Here is a 16,263-nt window from a genome sequence, read left to right as displayed (position 1 = left end):
ATGAAAAATAGCTATTATTTTTGAAAAGTGTTGCACATTATATGAAAATGTTGCATTTGTTGTTTGAAAATGTTGCATTTTATATTTTACTTAAACTTGAGTAACAATATGCATTTATACTTTAAATAAATAGCATTCATTCTCATTCGTGGCATTCATTCGTACTTAAAAATAAAATGATATATGAAATATCTCCTCCCACACTTAATTTGGACCATGTCCTCATTGGTGCAAAAAGCGATAAAACACGAAAAATAGTACGAAATAAATCATTCGAATTAGAAATGAAAAATATAGTACCATAACATTCAAACATTAATAATAAAGAGAATTGCACAAAACATAAGTAAAAATATTGTACCAAACCGAATAAAACATAATAATAATAACGAAAATGAGTTAAAGAGAGAAACGATAAAACCTATCAAGGTGATGGTGGTGGAGAAGGCGTAGTCTCAACTCCTTGGCGTCGGAAGAAAGAGAGCAACCGGCGACGAGTAGACTTGTGCTCACGACTCAACGTAGTGATCCTTGAACTCATTTCGGCATTGTTGGCAACGACTTCATCTAACCGCAAATTCATGTGACGGTTATGCTCATTCATTTGTGTCAAAACACATTGCCATCCAACTTGTTCTTCTTCATTTGGTTCCATATTTACTTGCTCGTTGGCATTAACATCAACATTCTCCTCCTCCTCTTCATCTTCATCAAATTCCTCTTCATCTTCCTCATCATCATCTTGGGCACCTAAACCTTGAGAACCCGAGGCTTCACTACTCATGGTAGCAAAAACACGTCTTGTGCGATCCGCATAAGATATAAAAGCGGGTGGTCCCATTTTCTTCAATAAATTGGCCCTTTGAAGTGCCGTGAGATCCAATGAAGGTAAACCAACATGAGACATATTTTGATAATCTGCTAATTCACCCCGAGCGCCCAAAACAATGCCGGTAATCAAATTACCCATAGGTACTTGCTTATTGCGGGACTTAGAAGCTCGAACTAAATTAGTAAATATCATCTCAATACTATCAATTGTCAAACCTTTAAAAATAGCATCAAACACAACCAAATCACGAACTTGCACTTTTGAACTTTCAACCCGACCAAATAAGGAGAATGATAAAAACTTGTGAAAGAAGAATACACAATCATCCTTAATTAGTTTACTAGATGTATTCTTTGGACTAAAAACATCTAAACCGGTTAAAGTATTCCAAACCGTGTGTGAATCAAAAGGCTTTGGCTTTGAGTAAAAATTTCGAGTAGGAAAACTAAACCAACGGTTCATGGCCGCATATCCAACATCATAACGAACTCCATCACTCCGAAAAGAGATAACTCCTTTCTTCTTGTCATAGGTTAGAGTAACCAAAAACTCAATAATATGCGATTTAAGACTAGGAAAACGCATACTAGAAAATCGTTTCCAACCAAGAACGGTAAGAAATTCATCAATACGCTCGGTAAAAGAAAGAGTATTTACCGTGTCGGTGTCAAGAAAAAGCATGTCGACGAAATCTATTTGGACATTAGACAATCGGCGATATTTGCGTCCTTCGGCTTCCGACGTAATATCGAACGGTGCGTCATATTGAACCCGTAATCGATTGATTTCGGTGGCCTTGGCTTTGTTTGCAACGGTCTTTTGTCGAGGCATATTAGTTTTGTTTGTGAAATTTGGGTGAAATAGATGAAATTTGGGTAAAAATAGATGAAGTTTGTGTGAAATAGATGAAAGTTTGAATAAAAGATAAGGGTGGTGAATTGGGGAAGAAGATGAATAGGGTAAAGATTTATGGGGAAGATGAGTGAATCTTGTTATTGGGAAGAGAAAAGATGATTGATTGGTGTAAAAATAGGTGATATAAATAGGTGTAAGTATAGGTATTGATTAGGATAGTTGAATAGGTAGTAAATAGAGTGGAAATAGGAAAAGAGGGTGAAATTTCGCCCAATCCCGCACCTGCAGGTCGCAAGTCGCGACTGAGATTTTCAAAATCTCAGTCGCGACAGCAAGTAGGGAAGGGGCGAAATTTTGCCTAAAAAAAAATTTCCTCCGCTGTCTCAACTGAGAATTCGAAATCTCAACTGAGATTCTGAAAAATCTGGGTAAAATTAGGACTGTTTTTGATGATTTTAACACTTCAAAACCAATTCCTCCGTGAAGTAAGTGACATTAATGTAAATATTAATCCCTGAAACTGAGATAAACAAAACTGAAAAATTAAATTGAAGGAAAACCAAAGGTTGTTCCTTAAATAAAAGAAATAAACTAATGAATTAATGCACTTTTATTCACTATTATAAACAATACCATGATATACATTTATATAGAAACATTATAAAAACATAATTTACAAACAATCACTCATATATATATTAAAAACAACAAACAGAAACACATAAAATATATATATCCCTAACTAGATGACAGACGACGTGCATTGGCCCTGTTAATCTTCGTTTGAACGAAGACTTGCCTCTCTGGTGCAGAAAGGAATGTTGGACCAGAACGGAAAACTCGTTTGACAAGTCCCTCGTTCCCCAAGAACTCGTAGTCTAAAATCGGGAATGGTTCTGTATCAGTCCAAGGAACAGAAATAGTTCCCTTGGCTCCTAAAATTATTCCACATATGATGTTGGCGAACCCAATCTTCCGTTTCTTCGAACGGGAAGCAGCAACTAACCCCTCCATTAGAATCTTCGAGGAGTTCACAGAGTTGCCTTGAAAAATGTCGCCCAACACATAAAGATCAGTATCTTTCACAATATTGCTACTGACTCGACCAAAAAGGATGTGACAGAGGAATTTATGCAGATACAGCATGGAATTAGAATTAATGGATTTGTTGAAGGCAAGACGTGGATTGAATTGCCAAAATCCTATTAGCATCCTCCATATGTCTCTAGAAGTCATATCCCTTCCAGGATGGTGTTGAGTTGTGTCTCGGGGTGGAAATCCAAACCAATTGTGAAGTTCTAGATACCCAAAAGTGAATACCTCCCCATCACAACGAAAACTGAGACGAACACGTCTCTTGTTGACGAACCTAACGGTGGAGAAAAATTCCAGAACCCAATCTCCAATTATAGGAAATTTCATAGAAATAAATTTGGTCCAATCCAAATTAGTCAGATAGCGATCAATGTCTTCGCTTATCCCGAGTTCCTCGTTCAGAAACTCGTCCAGATACATCATGCCAAAGAATTGAGCATATCTGAATTGCAGAAAGCGTTTCCCCTCATCATGGTTATAAATGGGAAACCATGCACCATATCTATCGGAGATATCAACTCTCTCTTTTTGAGAAGAATTGTGTTTTTGAACATTTTTCAGAGACTTAGTCATGTCTGTGATAGAAAAGAAAAATGAAGTCTGTAGAATTTGAGAATTTGAGAAAGAAAGTTAGAAAGATGAAGTGAAAATGGAAGAAGTCTGATCCTACAGGAATATATAAGAACTATAAGTGAAAAGTTGTGTCTGTTAGAAAGAAAAAGGTGTCAAAGTGATACCTGTTCGATTTAACTGACAGAAAATTTAAAGAAGGAAGACTGTAATCCCTTACAGCTATTTCAAATGTAAAAAGACGGAAAATCTCAACTGAGATTTTCGGAATCTCAACTGAGATTTCCAAATCCTGGAACATAGAAAATCTCAACTGAGATTTCTGCATGTATAATTTCTCAACAACACTTAACACTTAATGAAAATTTTCAAAACATGACTAAATTAAAATTTTAATGTGAATAAAACTCATTTGTACTTAATGATAAATATATAAAAATAAAAACTAAAGTAAATAAATTAAATTAATAAAAAAAAACAAATAAATTAAAAAGAAAAGAATAAATTAAAAAGAAGAAGAATAATAATTATAAATATAAAATAAATAATAAATAATAAAAAAAACTATAAATTAAAAACATGAAAACCAAAGAAATTAATTTTTATAAAATTTATCCACGGATTCAATTGCTTGAATAGGAGCTCCGTCGAAATAAATTTTGCAACGATTACCATTGACCTTAAATCGGTCGCCATTAGACTTTTCTAGCTCCAATGTTCCGTAATCAAATGTTTGAACAACAAAAAATGGTCCAGCCCATCTAGATTTTAGTTTACCTGGAAATAACTTTAATCTAGAATTAAAAAGTAAGACCTTATCTCCAACATTAAAGTTTTTAATTTTGACTTTGACATCATGCCACTTTTTAATTTTCTCCTTATAAATGCTCGCATTTTCGTAGGACAAATAGCGTAATTCATACAACTCGTTTAAGTCAAACAAACGCTTTTTCCCTGTGCTTTGCAAATCATAATTAAGGGTTTTAATAGCCCAATATGCTTTATGTTCTAATTCAACCGGCAAATGACAAGCTTTACCATAAACTAATCTATAAGGTGTCATCCCGATAGGTGTTTTAAATGCAGTACGGTATGCCCATAGTGCATCGTCAAGTTTATGTGCCCAGTCTCTTCTAGAAGACGAAACTGTTTTCTCAAGTATCCATTTGAGTTCTCTATTTGAAATTTCTGCTTGACCATTCGTTTGAGGATGGTACGGTATAGAGATACGATGGTGTACTCCGTATTTTTTCATAAGTAACTCAAAAGCTCTATTTACGAAATGAGTACCACCGTCGCTTACCATAACTCTAGGAACTCCAAATCGACAGAATATTGAATTTAAAAACTTAACAACTACTTTAGAATCATTTGTCGGGGTTGCAATTGCTTCAACCCACTTTGAAACATAATCCACGGCTACTAAAATATAATTTTTGCCAAAAGAAAGAGGAAAAGGACCCATGAAATCAATTCCCCATACGTCGAAGATTTCAACTTCCAATATGTTCTTAAGAGGCATTTCATCTTTCCTTCCTATATTCCCCGTTCTTTGACACTTATCACAGCGGATAATAAATGAACGGACATCTTTAAACAGAGTAGGCCAAAAGAATCCGCATTCAAGTATTCTAGCTGCTGTTTTACTTACGCTATTATGACTTCCGTAAGCGCTAGCATGACATTCTAACATTATAGAGTCATGTTCAAACTCACTAACACATCTCCTAAGTATTCCATCGCCGCATGTTTTGAACAAGAATGGATCTTCCTAAAAATATTTCTTAGCTTCTGAAAAGAATTTCTTCTTTTGCTGAGAAGTCAATCCATCTGGCACAACATGTGCAGCTAAGTAATTGGCTATATCCGCATACCATGGAGCTATGACACTTTGTAATTGCATGAGATGTTCATCGGGGAAATCATCTCGAATGCCTGATGTTTCACCGATGGGACCGTTTTCATCCTCAAGTCTTGATAGATGATCGGCGACCAGGTTTTCAACTCCCTTTTTGTCTTTAATCTCAATGTCAAATTCTTGCAATAGTAAAACCCATCTAATAAGACGTGGTTTTGCATCTTTCTTAGCAAATAAATATCGTAAAGCTGCATGATCAGTATAAATGATAACTTTAGATCCTAACAAATAAGATCGGAACTTATCGCATGCAAAAACTACTGCTAACATTTCTTTTTCAGTTGTGGTGTAATTTAGCTGTGCACCGGACAAAGTGTGACTCGCATAATATATAACATGAAGTTTCTTATCCTTCCTTTGACCTAATACACATCCTACAGCTAAGTCACTCGCATCACACATAATTTCGAAAGGTAGATTCCAATCGGGTTTCGATATTATAGGTGTACTGACTAAAGCCATTTTCAAAGTATTGAAAGCTTGTAAACAATCTTTATTAAAATCAAAAGTTGAATCCTTCATAAGCAAATTAGTAAGTGGTTTGGAGATTACAGAAAAGTTCTTTATAAACCGTCTGTAAAAACCTGCATGACCTAAAAATGATCTTACTCCCTTAACAGTGGTTGGTGGGGGTAATTTTTCTATAACTGAAGTCTTTGCTCTATCCACTTCTAAACCTTTTTCAGAAATCTTATGACCTAAAACAATTCCTTCGTCTACCATGAAATGACATTTTTCCCAATTTAAAACTAAATTCGTTTCCTCACATCTAGACAATACTTTATCTAAGTTCTGTAAACATGCATCGAAAGAATCTCCATAAACTGAAAAGTCATCCATGAAAACTTCCATTATGTCTTCAATGAAGTCATTAAATATTGCTGTCATACATCGTTGAAAAGTTGCGGGTGCATTACATAGACCAAAAGGCATTCTCCTATATGCAAAAGTTCTGTAAGGACATGTGAAGGTTGTTTTATCTTGGTCATCCGGGTAAATGTAAATTTGAAAGAATCCGGAATAACCGTCTAGGAAACAGTAAAATGCATGACCGGCTATCCTTTCGATCATTTGATCAATGAAAGGTAGAGGAAAATGATCTTTCCTAGTAGCTTTATTTAGGTTCCTATAGTCTATACAAACCCTCCAACCGGTGGTGGTTCGTGTAGGTATCGGTTCACCTTCATCATTTCTTACAACAGTTATGCCTCCCTTTTTAGGTACACAATGGATTGGACTAACCCATTCACTATCCGAGATCGGATAAATGATTCCATTGTCTAAAAGTTTAGTAATCTCATTTTTGACTACTTCTTTCATGTTCGGATTTAAGCGTCTTTGCCTATCCGCTTTAGGTGGCTTATCTTCTTCTAAATGAATTCTATGCATTACTATACTAGGATTAATTCCTTTTAAGTCTGAAATTTGCCAACCCATACTTCATATCCTATTTCTAACAACATCTTTCAATTTTTCTTCTTGATCGCTTGTTAATTTGTTAGAAATAATTATAGGTAGAGAATCGCCTTCGCCTAAGAAAGCGTACCTCAAATGACTGGGTAACTCTTTAAGTTCTAATTTAGGGGGTGTTACAATTGAAGGCGGAACTGGTCCATCTTCTCGAATCAAAGGCTCTGGGTCCTTATCATCTAGTTCCTCATCTATTATAGGTTCAATTATTTCTTCACTTTGAATTATATCATTGACACATTCCTCGGCTAAATCAAGTTTCATACAAGCGAATTCCTCCATAGGGTATTTCATCGCTTTGTTCATGTTAAACTCGACCTTATCTTCTCCTATCCTTAAAACTACCTTCCCTTCCGACATATCTACTAGAGCGCGCCCCGTGTTCATAAACGGTCTACCGAAAATTAAAGGGCAATTTACATCATATGCAAAGTCTAATATAACAAAATCGGTAGGAAAAATAAATTTATTGACTTTGACTAAAACATCTTCAATTATACCATATAGCCTCTTAGTGGTTTGATCCGCTAATTGCAAAACCATATTGGTACGTTTGATATCTTCTTCTAAACCTAACTTGTTAAAAATAGACAATGACATTAAGTTTATACTTGCTCTTAAATCACAAAGACAACTTGGGAATTCAATATCTCCCAACTTACACGGAATAGTAAAACATCCGGGATCCTTGAGTTTAGTGGGCAAATTACTTGATACTATTGAACTACAGTCTTCAGTTAACGAAATGGATGAAATTCCTTCCCAACTGATTTTCTTTGAAATCAAATCTTTTAAAAACTTACCGTAGTTAGGAATTTGTGTGATTGCATCCATAAATGTCAAATTGATATGCAAATTTTTAAGTTTATCCAAAAACGTTAGAAGTTGTTTATCATAGTCCTTATTTCGGACTTTGTGTGGAAAAGGTGGCTTGGGTACAAAAGTTTTGGTACCTGCGTCAGATGGTGAAATATTTGTGTTTAAGATATCCTCTTTGGACTTTGGTAAATCATTTCCTGATAATGTTGCATCTTTGGGCATTTCAGGCCCTTGATAATTTTTCCCTGAACGAAGAGTAATAGCCTTCACCTGCTCTTTCGGATTTTCTTCCGTATGGCTAGGAAGACTTCCCTCTTTTCGGGATGGAATTGATTTAGCAAGTTGACCAATTTGAATCTCCAAATTATGGATGCTAGATGAGTGGTTTTTAATAAGCTGATCGAATTTATTTTCGATCCGTTTAAAACCATCATCGTGATTACTTATTTTTCCACTGATAGCATCTATAAACTTGTCGATTTTAGAAGATAAAGTGCTAATCGTATCTCTTGACTGATTTTGATAATTAGTGGTACGATTTTGATTAGCACTGATATTATTGTTACTGTTATCTTTCCAGTTAAAGTTAGGATGATTCCTCCATCCAGAATTATAAGTATTAGAATAAGGATTATTAGTTTGGTTTTGCCCTTGGACAAAATTTACCTGTTCGATCTCACTCATATTTTCGTAATCCACATCCGTTTGGATTGGATTGCCATTGGTATCTCGCGGTGCCATAAATTGGTCAATTTTGTGCGATAAAGCATAAAATTAGGCTTGTAGCATCGCGACTGGATCAAGTTCAACTATACCTTTAACTGATGGTGAGGCTGAGGATGATGGTTTCGCCATCGGCATATGTCCACGTTCCGCGGGCCACATACTGCTGTTGATTGCCATTTCCTCCAAAAGTTCTCTCGCTTGGGCTGATGTTTTCTTCATAAATAGCCCTCCCGACATAGCATCTAATGAACCCCTAGTTGTAGGATTTAGTCCATTGTAAAATGTTTGCATTAAAAGTTCAGCGGGTAATTGGTGGTGTGGGCATAAACGTTGAAGTTATTTAAAATGTTCCCAAGTTTCATAAAGAGTCTCAATGTCATTTTGAGAAAAAGATGTTAACTCCTTTATGACTCTTGCGGTTTTTGCTAAAGGAAAATATTTCGATAAAAACGCTTGGGCTAATTGTTCCCAAGTGGCAAAAGTTGCGGCTGACATAGAAGTTAACCATTCTTTGGCTCTATCCTTCAAAGTGAAAGGAAAGAGGCGAAGTTTGATTGTTTCTGCAGTCACATCTAGGATTTTAAAAGTGTCACAAATTTCTAGGAAATTTGTTAAATGGGTGTTAGGATTTTCGTTAGGTAACCCGTAAAATGTTACATTATTTTGCAACATATTAAGCAAAGCTGGCTTAATTTCAAATTGATTTGCGGTGATTCTGGGTCTAACGATACTATTGGTTACACCGGCCACACCTGGCCTAGCGTATTCCATAAGTGTTGGTGGGTCTGCCATTTTTTCTGGCTTGGTATATGTTTTTACTGGGGTCTTATTTTTGTTTTTCTTATTTTTCTTGTTCTTCCTAATGGTTTTCTCAATTTCTGGGTCTATAGGGTCTGGTAAAATGCCTGAACTTCGAGAACTGCGCATGAACCTGAAATCTTGCACGAACCGAAACTACCTACAAAACAGAATTTTTGAAAAATAAATAAATTAGTATATGAAAACTTTTAAATTATAAAAGTTAAAATAAGTATGTTTAAACCTAGATTCGAAATAAAACACGAAAATTTTTAAATTTTGTCAAAAATTTTGGCGTTCCCCGGCAACGGCGCCAAAAACTTGTTGAGCGATTTCCGCAAGTGCACGGTATACGCTTGTAGTAATAAAAAACATCGAACCCACAGGGAACGCTTTTTAACTAAAACTTTATTTAATTCGGTTTAATCACGTGTTTAGGTTTAATAAAAGAAATACGTTTTTAATTGATGAATAGGTTTTGGTAAATTAGGATTGGATAGAAGTATTATATCGAGTTTAGAGAATAATTCCGTTTTGGAATTTTGATTACAAAACAGATATTTCCGTAATTGGAATAAAATAGATCTTATTTTCATAAAGCAAAGTAAACAACTTTAACTTTGTGAGATTATGGACATGTAACAATATAGCGATTTACTCAATTGAATGGCTTCGAACTATAGAAATCCCCCTGGCGTTGAGATGATTCCTACCTTAATCAAACTAGTGTTTTATTTCTGATAAGCCGCGATCAGCGATCATGTCATCCATAAAAACTAAATTCGTTAAGTGTTCAACAAAGTTCTTATATGAATAAGATGGAATAGAACGTTTTAATAAAAACACCAATTTATCATTTTGAAAATCATTTTGTCAGAACAATATCAAAATAACAACAGTAAGAATGTATTGAATAAATAAGTATATCATTAATGAAATGTGAATTTTCACAAGTTAACAGAGAAGTAGAAACTTGGATAGCATTGCAACGAAAACTTTGAGATCCGGGTCGTCAATCTTTCTCTCAAACTCCGTAGGTTCGTCAAACCTCATGCGCTTCAGCAGTCGATTCTTCTCGCTGGATCTTCGGAATAGAGACTGGTCTCATCCACTATCAGAATGAAAACTAAACTAATACTGTGTTTATAACTAATCTAAATACAATTCGTGTACAACACGATTGTTTACAGAAATGAAATCTAACTTTCTGATTCTTTTCTGAATCAGAAACTCAACATAACAACTTTCTTCTCTAATTTCTCTAACTTTTCCAACTTAACCAACCTTGATTTCTGAAATGGATCACTTATTTATAGTTGTTGAAGGGTTGTAAATGACGGGTCGTGTCTGCTGGTGAAGGGTCGCCTTTATCCGAACGAACAGACGCGTTTTTCCGAATTTAAACATGTGTTTTGTGTGCAGGGAGGTTCGCTGTCGCGACTGAGATTCTGAAAATCTCAATCGCGATAGGGGATATAGGGGCGAGCTTGAAAACTTCATTTTCCCCCGATCTGGCCTCCGCAAGTCGCGACTGAGATTATGAGAATCTCAGTCGCGACAGAGAGATGTTCTCCCTGTCTCTCGACTGCTTTTCATCCTCCTCGAGCGTTCTTTTGACTGATATGCATTCTCGGTACGTTTTTAAGGTTTTTCGTCCATTTTAGCTCCGTTTTTGCTCCTATTTGGATTTTACCAAATATTTAGGTACCTTGCATCAAAGAAGTAAATAAAGACGTAAAAGTATTCAAAATGAATATAATTAGCACGATTTCAATGTAAATTTAACGTATTTATATATGATATTTTAGGTATATTTTGGGCTTAACACTCGTCATAGCCAGTTTCGCTTTGAGACGCCGTGGTTAAAAGAAGAGGGATTCCGAGAACTTGTGGGACGGTCATGGACCGAAGCATCACCCGATATGCTACTACCAAAACTTCAGACGTGTGGTCAGAAACTGCGAGTTTGGGGTGATAAATTATGACAGGAGTTCCAACAAAAAGTTAAAGGATGTCAGGCAGATATCAGGAGATTAAAAGGTAGACATACCCAACAGGCACATGAAGAGTTTCTAGCTGCCAGATTACGACTTGAATCACTACTCCTACAGTGTGAGCTGCATTGGAAACAACGCTCCCGGCAACAGTGGCTTGCAGCAGGTGATACTAATTCTAGGTATTTTCATGCATCGGCCTCTAACCGAAGAAGGAAAAACACTATATAGCGCCTCATGGATGATTCTGGGGTTTGGAGAGAATGGGATTCGGGCCTAGACTCACTGTTACTTAATTATTTCACTGAAATTTTTAAGGCTAGCCCAACTGACGCCGACAGTATTCTTGATTGTGTCTCCTCAAAGATTACTGCTGACATGAACACTGAGCTGCTCACTCCCTTTTGCGAAGATGAGGTACGTACGGCTGTATTTAGTATGCATCCTGACAAAAGCCCGAGGCCTGACGGATTTAACCCGTGTTTTTATCAGACTTATTGGGATGTAGTTGGACAGGAGGTTACATCGGCTTGTCTTGATTGGCTAAACTCTGGGAATTTCCCTTCTGAAATTCATGATACGTCTATAGTGTTGATACCGAAGAAAACAAAGCCGACACGGGTTTCTGATTTACGGCCTATTACATTATGCAACGTTATCTATAAAATTATGGCGAAAATGATTGCTAACAGAATGAAGAATGCCCTACATTTGATTATCTCGCCTAACCAAAGTGCCTTTGTACTTGGGCGACTCATCACTGATAATATCATGTTGGCTTTCGAGGTTAATCACTGGATGCACAGGAAGACTCAAGGAGCGGTGGGATTTACTTCTCTTAAGCTTGATATGTCTAAAGCTTATGATAGAGTGGAGTGGTCTTTCCTTAGAGGTATGATGAAAAAGCTTGGCTTCGCTGAGCAATGGATCGAGTTGGTAATGAAATGTGTAACTGAAGTTCGCTACCACATAGTACAGGGGGATCATCAGATCGGTCCGATTCAGCCACAAAGGGGCCTGAGACAGGGTGACCCTATTTCTCCATATCTCTTTCTCTTGTGTGCGGAAGGCCTATCTGCATATCTGACATCACTTGAAAGCAGGGGACTTATTCATGGTTGCAAAATTGCTAGGCAAGCTCCGTCTATATCTCATCTATTTTTTGCAGATGACAGCTACTTATTTTTCAGAGCCTCTACCGCTGAGTGTGAAGCAATCAAGGAGGGTTTAATGAAATACGAAAAATCATCAGGACAAAAGATAAATTTTGAAAAATCATCTATCTCCTTTAGTAGAAATTGCTCGACAGAGAGGTGTACAACGTTATCTGCTATACTTGGAATCAATATGATATGTATTCCTGATAAATATTTGGGGCTCCCTTCTATCATTGGCCGCAACAAAACCCAAGTCTTCTCCTATTTGGAAGAAATTTTCTCCAAAAGGTTGCATGGCTGGAAAGCAAGATTCCTATCTAGAGCTGGGAAAGAAGTGTTGCTGAAGTTAGTCCTACAAGCCTTGCCTACATATGTTATGGGTATTTTTTTGCTTCCCCAACTCTTATGCTCTGATCTTGAGAAGATGATGAACTCTTTTTGGTGGGGAACTAATGGTTCAAGCCGTCAAGGGGTACACTGGCAGTCGTGGGATAGGTTATGTGTGCCGAAGAAACATGGTGGAATGGGTTTCCGTAAGTTGCATCAATTCAACCTGGCTCTCCTAGCTAAACAATGCTGGCATCTTATTCAAAGGCCTGACTCACTGGTGGCTAAAGTCTACAAAGTCAGGTACTTTCCAAAAAATGATTTCTTTGATGCCCAAATGGGCAATAATCCAAGCTATGTTTGGCGAAGCATCCTCACTGCGCGGCCTTTGCTGCTGTTTGGTATTCGACGGGCTATTGGTTCTGGAGAGCAAACTCGAATCTGGAATATTCCTTGGTTACCTGATGAGAACCCGTATATCATAAGTGGTTACAGAGATGAATTGCGATTGTCTACTGTTTCTAGCCTAAAATTTGGCGATACGGGTCAGTGGGACCCTGGTGTGGTGCATGACATTTTTGAGGATCGAGATGCCAGCTTAATTATGCAAATCCCAGTCCCGGTATCAGTCCAATCGGATTCGTGGTATTGGAAACTTGAAACATCTGGGCAGTATAGTGTTAAAACAGGATATTATCAGCTAATACGTAGACGGCCCCCGAATGCCCCATTACTTGATGATGCAATTTGGAATCAGCTTTGGAACTTATATATCCCACCTAAAGTCAAGAACCTAGTGTGGAGGGCATTAGCAGATTGTTTACCAACGATGGTTGCTTTGCGAAGCAGGGGTGTTGAGATTGATAGTGGCTACCCGCGTTGCTCAATCCTTGTGGAGGATACCTTTCATGCGCTGGTTGGTTGTGTAAAAGCGAAAGAACTTTGGCACCATTCACTTCTGGGAGATCGCAGTGGTGGTTTTACTAGCTTCCGATTATTCTGGTCTAATCTTCAAGACTCGGTAAACCAATGGGACCTTGAGGTGGCTGCAATGACGTGTTGGTCCGTCTGGATAAGCAGAAATGATTGGGTCTGGAACAGGGTGGAGATACCTGCTGTCAATCGTATCCACGAAGCCACAGTACTTCATACGGGTTGGAAGCAAGCTCAGGTAATTGCCTGCCATCCTCAAAACGCAAATATCACGCCTCCTATTTGTTGGATCCCGCCCAAAGATGGTTCCCTCAAGGTTAATGTCGACGTTGCGACGTCCCTGATTCCGCAACGATTGGGCTTTGGTCTTGTGGTTCGAGATGATCAGGGAAGCTTTATTGCAGGAAGGTGCGACCCGATGAGTGGTCCAAGTGATGGCTTCATGGCGGAAGCACTTGCTATGCGGGAGGCCTTAAGTTGGGTTAAAAGTATGACCTGGTCGGATGTAATAATCGAAACAGATTGCATGCTTCTAGTCCGAGAGATTCTTGTGGATGCAACAAATGCTTCAATGACAGGTCATATTATTTCTGATTGCAAATCTCTTTTACGAGATATAACGCGCAGTAGCGTAGTTTTTGTGAAACGTTCAGCGAATCAATCAGCTCATGCTTTAGCTAGAGCGGCTATTTCTACGCCTGAATAAGGGACGTGGTGGTCTGTTTCTGTGTAACACTTTAATTGCTGATCTTCAATGATAATTCTTTCGTTCTTTTAAAAAAAAAAGCATAAATGTAAAATTTCTCATATGTAATACAGTGGTATTGGTAACATTTGGTTTTTTTGTTCAATTTAACCCGAATGATTATTTATAAATATATATTTTTTAGTTTAATTAATTTTATTGTAGAGTCCATAAATATTAAGAGTAATAATAAATTTAATGTCAATAAAATTTATTATCCAGGTTATTGCGTATCATATTTTAAATGTAGTAAAATGTAGACGTTTTTATATTAAATGTCATAAATTTGGAGACATTTTTATAATTAGATGTCTTTAATGTGGCGACGTTTTTCGATTAATATGTCTTTTCCTTTGCGACATTTTATTAAAACGTAATGGAAATTTCAAAAATTAAAAATAAATAATATGAAAAAAATTACGACAAAAAAGAGTAAGCGTGGGGTAGCATGACGATGCTTGTATGCAATATGTCGTCGTGTTGAATTTACCTACACAAGGTTTTATGCGTCGTTAAAATTAACGACACGCGATTTAATGACGCATGTGACGACGCTTTGAAAAACGTGGGTAAGTGTTTAGGGACGCCGAAAAGCATCGTTAAACCATAAATTTTAACGTCGTAATAGACCCATTTTTTTGTAGTGAATGAAGCTATGAATGAACTTCAAAGCAACAGAAAATGGAAATATCAAATATGAAGACACGCAGTAATCTGATTTCAATTTCATGTTGACACACTGAAGCCAAAACAGTCGAGAAATAATTTTTTGAAAAATATAGTTCGATGACATTCATAAATTCTCAAAAGTTGTGCTGAGAGATGCAATAATGTCTACAAGACGAACAAAACTATGAGTTTTCACTGCATTATGGTTAATGTATGAAGGAATTCCTTATGAATATATAATTAAATTAAATGTTATCTTAAATTGCCTCTATTGATAGTGCGTCACTACTTGAATTTAATAACATGTAAGTTCCACCTTCCATAAAGAGCAGTCTCTATCACACGTAAATTTGATTTTTTTCTGCTTCAACCTTATATATGGATTCTAGATTTAGCCTTCGAGGATTTGTCATAATGATCGGAATTTGAAGAGAAAGAAATCGGTAATCGGAATTGAAAGAGAAAGACAAAGACGATAATCGAAAATTAGAATTTATTATCGTGATGAATGATTACCGCGTTAGAATAAAACAAAGAATGAACAATCACAAAATTGGAAGAAAAAGAAATATCAGCAATAACGACAACCATAAAATCATAATGGGAAGAAATTGTAATCAAAAGGAAGAATCAATTTCGGATGGAAGAAAAATTGACAGAAAACATGGAGACTGCGTTGATGCTGAGGCACTTCTAAGGCATTTATCTTGATCTTGTTAATGGCTTAAACCACATGGTTTGGTTTGTAACAAAAAAAACCACAAGTACCGATCTATAAATTATGAAACCACATGGTTTTATTTGAAATTAATCCTAAAACAAATTATATAAAGTAATGATTTATGGAGTCACAATGTCAATTTTTGAAGTTGCTTATTATTTGATATTTTTTAACAAAAGGTGATGTAGATGAGCGAAAAAATAAAATATTATATTTTAGTATGATGCGTTAAGTTTTGATAATTTTTAGAGCACCCTCTATTGGAGATGCTCTTATGATTATTTCTTGACCCCACTGTTAATCCGGTTCGACTTCCGACCAAATTTTAAAAATATTGGAAAAAATGAAGATTATCATTATATCAAAATGAACGATTTATTTTTATTGTTAGTATGTTTTAATTTAGGCAAAAAGTATAATTAAGCCTATGAACTTTACATGTTTTAAGGATTAAGCCCCTCATCAATTATTTTTCCACATTGAGCCTTAGATCTTTGATTTTATTATGGATTTGGCTCAGAGGCTTAATTCTTAAAACAACCAAATTTCATGGATTTAAATATACCTTTTGCCTTTAATTTGTTGATAGTTTAAGAGACTAAGAATGTTTGAATTTAGAATTGATTTATTAAAT

At 36.3% G+C, this 16,263-nt stretch overlaps 1 non-coding gene across 1 annotated transcript; it reads left to right on the top strand.

Moving 5' to 3' along the window:
* Positions 1-8,592: 8,592 nt before the first annotated feature.
* LOC136231659 (small nucleolar RNA R71) lies at positions 8,593-8,699 on the top strand. The gene has a single exon (XR_010690029.1). It is a non-coding gene; the product is annotated as a small nucleolar RNA R71 (small nucleolar RNA).
* Positions 8,700-16,263: the final 7,564 nt, after the last annotated feature.

This window comes from Euphorbia lathyris, chromosome 5 (assembly GCF_963576675.1).
Source record: "Euphorbia lathyris chromosome 5, ddEupLath1.1, whole genome shotgun sequence".
In the NCBI taxonomy this organism is placed as follows: domain Eukaryota; kingdom Viridiplantae; phylum Streptophyta; class Magnoliopsida; order Malpighiales; family Euphorbiaceae; genus Euphorbia; species Euphorbia lathyris.
The sequence above is the reverse complement of the archived record's forward strand: the minus strand, read 5'-3'. Positions and strand labels throughout refer to the sequence as shown.